Source organism: Meles meles, chromosome 21 (genome assembly GCF_922984935.1).
Source record: "Meles meles chromosome 21, mMelMel3.1 paternal haplotype, whole genome shotgun sequence".
NCBI lineage: Eukaryota > Metazoa > Chordata > Mammalia > Carnivora > Mustelidae > Meles > Meles meles.
This window is the reverse complement of record NC_060086.1, coordinates 10,285,411-10,293,797: the sequence shown is the minus strand read 5'-3', so window position 1 is coordinate 10,293,797 and position 8,387 is coordinate 10,285,411.

Here is an 8,387-nt window from a genome sequence, read left to right as displayed (position 1 = left end):
TCAGGTGCATGTGCCCCTTCGGATCACTACGTTTGTAAAAGGTTCCCCCTTTCTTCTCATTGACACTTGTTTTCTGTTTTTTTTCTTACTAAAGTTTACTAGGAACAAAGAAGAATCTGTAGAGGGAACATCAATAAATATAAAATACATGTGAAACAGGGAATCACAGACAACACTGTTAGCAACTATATGCGAGCGTGGGAGGGGTGCTGTGACTTGGACGCTTCTATGAATTTATGGTCAAGGGGCTAAAACTTTGTCTTGCTGGGGGGACCTCAGGCACCAGCAAAAGGTGGAATTGCTTTTGTCTTCTAAGAGCCTCCTTAACCATGATAATTGAAACTTTTGTAATTTTGTATGACTGGGAGGGAGTTAGAGTGGATACTGTTATATATATATACACACATATATACACATAATAGTAGCCAGTCTAATGGATATGAGGTTTTGATTTGCATTTCCTGAATATTAGTGCTATGAACATTTTTACGTGTGATTGTTGGTCATTTGTTTATCTTTGGAGAAATGTCTATTCACATCCTTTGCCATTTTTTTAATGTTCAGTTCACCATCATATAGTACATTGTTACTCTTTGATGTAGTGTTCAAGGATTCATTATTTATGTATAACACCTAGTGCTCATCACATCACTTGCCCTCTTTAATGCCCATCACTCAGTTACCCTATCCCTCAACCCACCCCCTTTCTATAACCCTGTTTGTTTCCCCGAGTTCAGTCTCTCATGGTTTCTCTCCCCCTTTGATTTCTTCCCATTCAGTTTTTCCTCCCTTCTTCTGTGTTCCTCCACACTATTCCTTATATTCCACATATGAGTGAAACCATATGATAATTGTCTTTCTTTGCTTGACTTATTTCACTTAGCATAATCCCCTCCATTTCCATCCATGTCAAAGCAAATGGTGAGTATTCCTCCTTTTTGACGGCTGAGTAATATTTCATTGTATATATATATATATATATATATATGTATTACATCTTCTCTATCCATTCATCTCTTGAAGGGCATCTCGGCTCCTTCCACAGTTTGGCTATTGTGGACATTGTTTCTATGAACGTTGGGGTGCATGTACCCCTTCTTTTTACTACATCTGTATCTTTGGGGTAAATACCTAGTAGTGTAATCTCTGGTCATAGGGTAATTTTGTTTTTAACATCTTGAGGAAACTTCATACTGTTTTCCAGAATTCCTTTGCCAATTTTTTTATGAGGTCTTTTTAAATTATTAAGCTGTAGGAGTTCTTTATATATTTGGGATATTAAACCCTTATCAACTATATGATATATAAATATTTTGTCCCACTCCATAAGTTACTTTTCACTCTGTTCATTGTGTCATTTGATATACAAAAGTTTTAAATTTTGGTATTCATTCATCTATTTTTTCTTTTGTTTCATTTGTTCTTGGTGTCATATGCAAGAAATCACTGCCAAATCCAGTCATATGCAGGGAATCACTGCCAAATCCAATAGCATGAAGGGTTTACCCTATTTTTTTCTGAGAGTTTTATTTTTTAATTATTTAATAAAATTTATTTATTTTAGACTGGAGGGGAGAGGCAGAAGAGGAAGGAGAGGGACGAGCAGATTCTGCCCTGAGTGCAGAGCCAAGCACAGCTCGATCCCAAAACCCTGAGATCATGACCTGAGCTGAAATCAAGAATTGGATGCTTAAACAACTGAGCCACCCAGGTGCCCCTAGTGTTAGTGTATTCTGAATTCCTTTAACAGTGAGTTTTAACCTTCGTATGTTTTCCTGTTACTAATTGCATCCTTTCATTTTGGCTTAAAGAACTCTTTAGATTTCCCTAAGGAGGCCTAGTGGTGATGAATTCCCTCAGCTTTTATTTGGGAAAGTCTTCATGTTTTCTTGTTTTCTGAAGGACAGCTTTGCCAGGTAAAGCATTCTTTTTAAGGGTTTTATTTATTTATTTGAGAAAGAGAGGGAGAAAGCATGAGCAGGGGTGGGGGTAGAGGGAAAGGAAAAAGCAGACATTCCACTGAGCAGGGAGCCTGATGTGGGGCTCGATCCCAGGACTCTGAGATCATGACCTGAGCTGAAGGCAGATGCTTAACCTTGACTGAGCTACCCAGGTGCCCTAACAATTTTCTTCTTTCAGCACTCTTTATGTATCATCTCATTGTCTTTTGGTCTGCAAGATTTCTGCTGAGAAAGCAACTGATAGTAGCATGGGTGTTCCTTTGTATGAGATGAGATTCTTTTCTCTTGCTGCTTTCAAAATTCTTTGCTTTTTTTGATTTCTGGCAGTTTTATTATAATGTGTTTCAGTGAAGTCCTCTGGGTTGAATGTGTTGTGCCCTATGAGCTTCATGTATCTGGATGTCTACATTTCCCCCCAGATTTGGGAAGTTTTCAGCGATTGTTTCTTTATTTTTTTTTATTTTTATTTTTTAATTTTTTTATTTGTTTATTTACAGCATAACAGTGTTCATTGTTTTGGCATAACACCCAGTGCTCCATGCAGTACGTGCCCTCGCTATTACCCACCACCTGGTTCCTCAACCTCCCACCCCCCGCCCGCCCCTTCAAAACCCTCTGGTTGTTTTTCAGAGTCCATAGTCTCTCATGGTTCATCTCCCCTTCCAGTTTCCCTCAACTCCCTCTCCTCTCCATCTCCCCATGTCCTCCGTGTTCTTTGTTATGCTCCACAAATAAGTGAAACCTTATGATACTTGACTCTCTCTGCTTGACTTACTTCGCTCAGCATAATCTCCTCCAGTCCCGTCCATGTTGCTACAAAAGTTGGGTATTCATCCTTTCTGATGGAAGCATAATACTCCATACTCCATCGTGTATATGTACCACATCTTCCTTATCCATTCATCCGTTGAAGGGCATCTTGGTTCTTTCCACAGTTTGGCGACCGTAGCCATTGCTGCAATAAACATTGGGGTACAGATGGCCCTTCTTTTCACTACATCTGTATCTTTGGGGTAAATACCCAGCAGTGCAATTGCAGGGTCATAGGGAAGCTCTATTCTTAATTTCTTGAGGAATCTCCACACTGTTCTCCAAAGTGGCTGCACTAACTTGCATTCCCACCAACAGTGTAAGAGGGTTCCCCTTTCTCCACATCCTCTCCAACACACGTTGTTTCCTGTCTTGCTAATTTTGGCCATTCTAACTGGTGTCAGGTGGTATCTCAATGTGGTTTTAATTTGAATCTCCCTGATGGCTAGTGATGATGAACATTTTTTCATGTGTCTGATAGCCATTTGTATGTCTTCGTTGGAGAAGTGTCTGTTCATATCTTCTGCCCATTTTTCGATATGATTATCTGTTTTGTGTGTGTTGAGTTTGAGAAGTTCTTTATAGATCCTGAATATCAAGCTTTTGTCTGTACTGTCATTTGCAAATATCCTCTCCCATTCCGTGGGTTGCCTTTTTGTTTTGTTGACTGTTTCCTTTGCTGTGCAGAAACTTTTGATCTTGATGAAGTCCCAAAGGTTCATTTTTGCTTTTGTTTCCTTGGCCTTTGGAGACATATCTTTTTTTTTAAATTTTTTTTATTTGTTTATTTACAGCATAACAGTGTTCATTGTTTTGGCATCACACCCAGTGCTCCATGCAGTACGTGCCCTTGCTATTACCCACCACCTGGTTCCTCAACCTCCCACCCCCACCCCCGCCCCTTCAAAACCCTCTGGTTGTTTTTCAGAGTCCATAGTCTTTGGAGACATACCTTGAAAGAAGTTGCTGTGGCTGATATCGAAGAGGTTACTGCCTATGTTCTCCTCTAGGATTCTGATAGATTCCTGTCTCATGTTGAGATCTTTTATCCATTTCGAGTTTATCTTTGTGTACGGTGTAAGAGAATGGTCGAGTTTCATTCTTCTACATATCGCTGTCCAGTTTTCCCAGCACCATTTATTGAAGAGATTGTCTTTTTTCCATTGAATATTTTTTCCTGTTTTGTCGAAGATTATTTCATCATAGAGTTGAGGATCCATATCTGGGCTCTCCACTCTATTCCACTGGTCTATGTGTCTGTTTTTATGCCAGTACCACGCTGTCTTGGTGATCACAGCTTTGTAGTAAAGCTTGAAATAGGGTAATGTGATGCCGCCAGTTTTGTTTTTGTTTTTCAACATTTCCTTAGCAATTCGGGGTCTCTTCTGATTCCATACAAATTTTAGGATTATTTGCTCCAGCTCTTTGAAAAATACGGGTGGAATTTTGATCAGAATGGCATTAAAAGCATAGATTGCTCTAGGCAGTATAGACATTTTAACAATGTTTATTCTTCCAATCCAAGAGCATGGAACGGTCTTCCATCTTTTTGTGTCTTCTTCAATTTCTTTCATGAGTGTTCTGTAGTTCCTCGAGTACAGGTCCTTTACCTCTTTGGTTAGGTTTATTCCCAGGTATCTTATGGTTCTTGGTGCTATAGTAAATGGAATCGATTCTCTAATTTGCCTTTCTGTATTTTCATTGTTAGTGTATAAGAAAGCCACTGATTTCTGTACATTGACTTTGTATCCTGCCACGTTACTGAATTGCTGTATGAGTTCTAGTAGTTTGGGGGTGGAGTCTTTGGGGTTTTCCATATAAAGAATCATGTCATCTGCGAAGAGAGAGAGTTTGACTTCTTCCTTGCCAATTTGGATACCTTTTATTTCTCTTTGTTGTCTGATTGCCGTTGCTAGAACTTCTAATACTATGTTGAACAAGAGTGGTGAGAGTGGGCATCCTTGTCGTGTTCCTGATCTCAACGGGAAGGCTGCAAGCTTTTTCCCATTGAGGATGATATTTGCTGTGGGTCTTTCATAGATAGATTTTATGAAGTTCAGGAATGTTCCCTCTATCCCTATACTTTGAAGCGTTTTCATCAGGAACGGATGCTGGATTTTGTCAAATGCTTTTTCTGCATCAATTGAGAGGACCATGTGGTTCTTCTCTCTTCTCTTATTGATGTGTTCTATCACACTGATTGATTTGCGAATGTTGAACCAACCTTGCAACCCAGGGATGAATCCCACCTGGTCATGGTGGATAATCTTTTTAATGTGCTGCTGGATCCTGTTTGCTAGGATCTTGTTGAGAATCTTTGCATCCATATTCATCAGTGATATTGGTCTGAAATTCTCCTTTTTGGTAGGATCTTTGTCTGGTTTGGGGATCAGGGTAATGCTGGCTTCATAAAAAGAGTCTGGAAGTTTTCCATCTGCTTCAATTTTTTGGAACAGCTTCAGGAGAATTGGTGTTATTTCTTCTTTGAAAGTTTGGTAGAATTCCCCAGGGAATCCGTCAGGTCCTGGGCTCTGTCTCTACACCTTAAAGAACTGGAGAATCAACAACAAATCAAACCAACTCCACATGCAAGAAGGGAAATAATCAAGATTAGAGCAGAGATCAATGAGGTAGAAACGAGAGATACAGTAGAACGTATCAATGAAACTAGAAGCTGGTTTTTTGAAAGAATCAATAAGATCGATAAACCATTGGCCACACTAATCCAAAAGAAAAGAGAGAAAGCCCAAATTAATAAAATTATGAATGAAAAGGGAGAGATCACAACTAACACCAAGGAAATAGAAACAATCATCAGAAATTATTACCAACAGTTATATGCCAATAAGCTAAGCAACCTAGGTGAAATGGATGCATTCCTGGAAAACTACAAGCTCCCAAAATTGAACCAGGAAGAAATTGACAACCTGAATAGACCGATATCTAGTAACGAGATTGAAGCAGTGATCAAAAACCTCCCAAAAAACAAGAGCGATTGTTTCTTTAAATAAGCTTTCTTCCCCCTTTTCCCTCTTGTCTTTGGGACTCATAATTTCTGTAGGCTTTCTTCACTCTTCTTCATTCTTTTTTCTTTTTAAATCTTTTTTTTAAAGATTTTATTCATTTATCTGACAGACAGAACTCACAAGTAGGCAGAGAGACAGGCAGAGAGAGAGGAGGAAGCAGACTCCCTGCTGAGCAGAGAGCCCAATGCAGGGCTCCATCCCAGGACCCTGGGATCATGACCTGAGCTGAAGGCAGAGGCTTTAACCCACTGAGCCGCCCAGGTGCCCCTCTCTTTTCTTTCTCTCTTTTTTTTTTTTTTGAGACAGATGGAAATCACAAGTAGGCAGAGAAGCAGGCAGAGAGAGAGGAGGAAGCAGGCTCCCTGCCAAGCAGAAAGCCCCATGTGGGGCTTGATTCCAGGACCCTGGGATCATGACCTGAGCTGAAGGCAGAGGCTTTAACCCACTGAGCCACCCAGGCACCTCTCTTTTTTCTTTTTTATCCTGAGTAATTTCAAATGGTTTGTTTTTGAGTTTTTAAAAACATTATTTTATTTTTTAAAAATTCAATTAAAAAAACATGTAGTGTATTAACAGTATCAGAGGTAGAGTTCAGTGATTCATCAATTGTGTATAACACTCAGTGCTCATTACATCATGTGCCCTCCCTAATGCCCATCACCCTGTTACCCTATCCCCCTACCCCTTTCCCCTATAACAACCCTTACAGATTCTTCCGCTTGGTCATGTCTGCTCGCCTTTTCAGTTTTCATTTCAGTCATTGTATTCTTCACTTTGAGCATTTCCATTTGGTTCTTTTAAAAAATTTAAAAAAAAAGATTTTATTTATTTATTTGTCAGAGAGAGAGAGGGAGAGCGAGTGAGCACAGGCAGACAGAGAGGCAGGCAGAGGCAGAGAGAGAAGCAGGTTCCCTGCCGAGCAAGGAGCCCGAAGCGGCACTCATCCCAGGATGCTGGGATCATGACCTGAGCCAAAGGCAGCCACTTAATCAACTGAGCCACCCAGGCGTCCCTGGTTCTTCTTCTTCTTTTTTTAAAAATGATTCATCTCTTGATTTGTCTCATTTTGTTCACATACAGTTTAAGAGGTTTCATCAGATTGTGATGCCTCTGTGTTATCTTGATATTACCTGTGTTCTCTTGTAGCTTGCTAGTAATTATTTTTTTTAAAGATTTTATTTTTATTTATTTGACACAGAGAGAGAGATCACAAGTAGGCAGAGAGGCAGCAGAGAGAGAGGGGAGAAACAGGCTCCCTGCTGAGCAGAGAGCCCGATACGGGGCTCGATCCCAGGACTCTGGGATCATGACCTGAGCCGAAGGCAGAGACTTAACCCACTGAGCCACCCAGGTGCCCCAACTAGTAATTATTTTAAATTCTGTATCTGACAATTCATAGATATCAATTTCTTTGGGGTCAGTTACAGGGAAATTATTGTGTTCCTTTGGTGCTATCATGTTTCCTTGATTTCTTTGTTTGTTTCTTATAGTTTCTTATAGCCTTGCACTGATATCTGTGCGTTTGATAGAGTAGTCAGCTTTAACAGATTTTAGAAACTGGTTTTGGTTGGGAATACCTTTACCTATGGGTAGGTGTGAGGGTGTTTGTTGGGCAGGATGTGGCAATTCCAGCGCCAGAGAAGGCCCAGCAGCATAATCTTTGTGCAGCTCCCTTAGCTGCGGCGAAGGTTTGTGAAGATAGAAAGAGGCTCTCAGTGGTCAAGACTGTAAATATCTACAGGAACTCTTGGGGTCTTCAGCTACATGGAACCTCCTGATCTTTTTTTCTCCTAGGGTTTTTTTCTTCTAAGGGTTGTCATGGCCGGGAGGACCCCTCTTGGCACCGTATCCAGCTTGTGGGTGCCCTTGCAATAGTGGTGATATTGTGTCTAAAGTTCAGATGACCATGTGCCCGCCATGGCGCAGGGGACTGGAATTGCAGTAGGACAGTGGCTCCAGGGTCAGGGACACGGAAGAGTCCACAGTGGGGATGGCTCTGTTGCCCAGATGCTGGCACTTGCTGAGCAGAACAGAGCCAGAGTCTGGAGTGCAGGTGCTCACAGAGTGACAGCGGCTGTGGATTCCTGGCACTGGCCAGCCTACAACGCCAATGGCTCTGTTGCTGGAGGTTTGAGTGCATACCAGTGGCCTCAGAGGCAGGGTCTAGAGCACGGGTGTGTGTGTAGCGATAGTGGCTCTAGGGTCTGGGGTGCTGGCTAGCCCATAGCAGTGGTGTCCCTGGTGCCTGAGATAGGGATATATATGGAGCAGCCATGGATCTGGGATTTGGAGTGAGAGCACATGCAGAGTGGCTGTGGAATCAGGGTCTGAAGTGTGGGCACAGGCAGAGCAGCCAGGGCTCTGGAGTCTGGGGCATCCACGAGGTTAAGGGATGCTGGCAGCCCTGATCCTAAGGTGGCATAATAGTAGCTCCTTCTAGGGGATGTGCAGCAGCATATCCCTTTTTTTGGGGGGGGGGTCTTCTGTTTCCATGGCCATTAGTTACCACAGTGTCAAAAGCTTCCTGTGTCTCCTGCAAAGCAGGTCACAGGGGTCTGTGCCCATGAACACTATGGAATCCTCCCCTAAG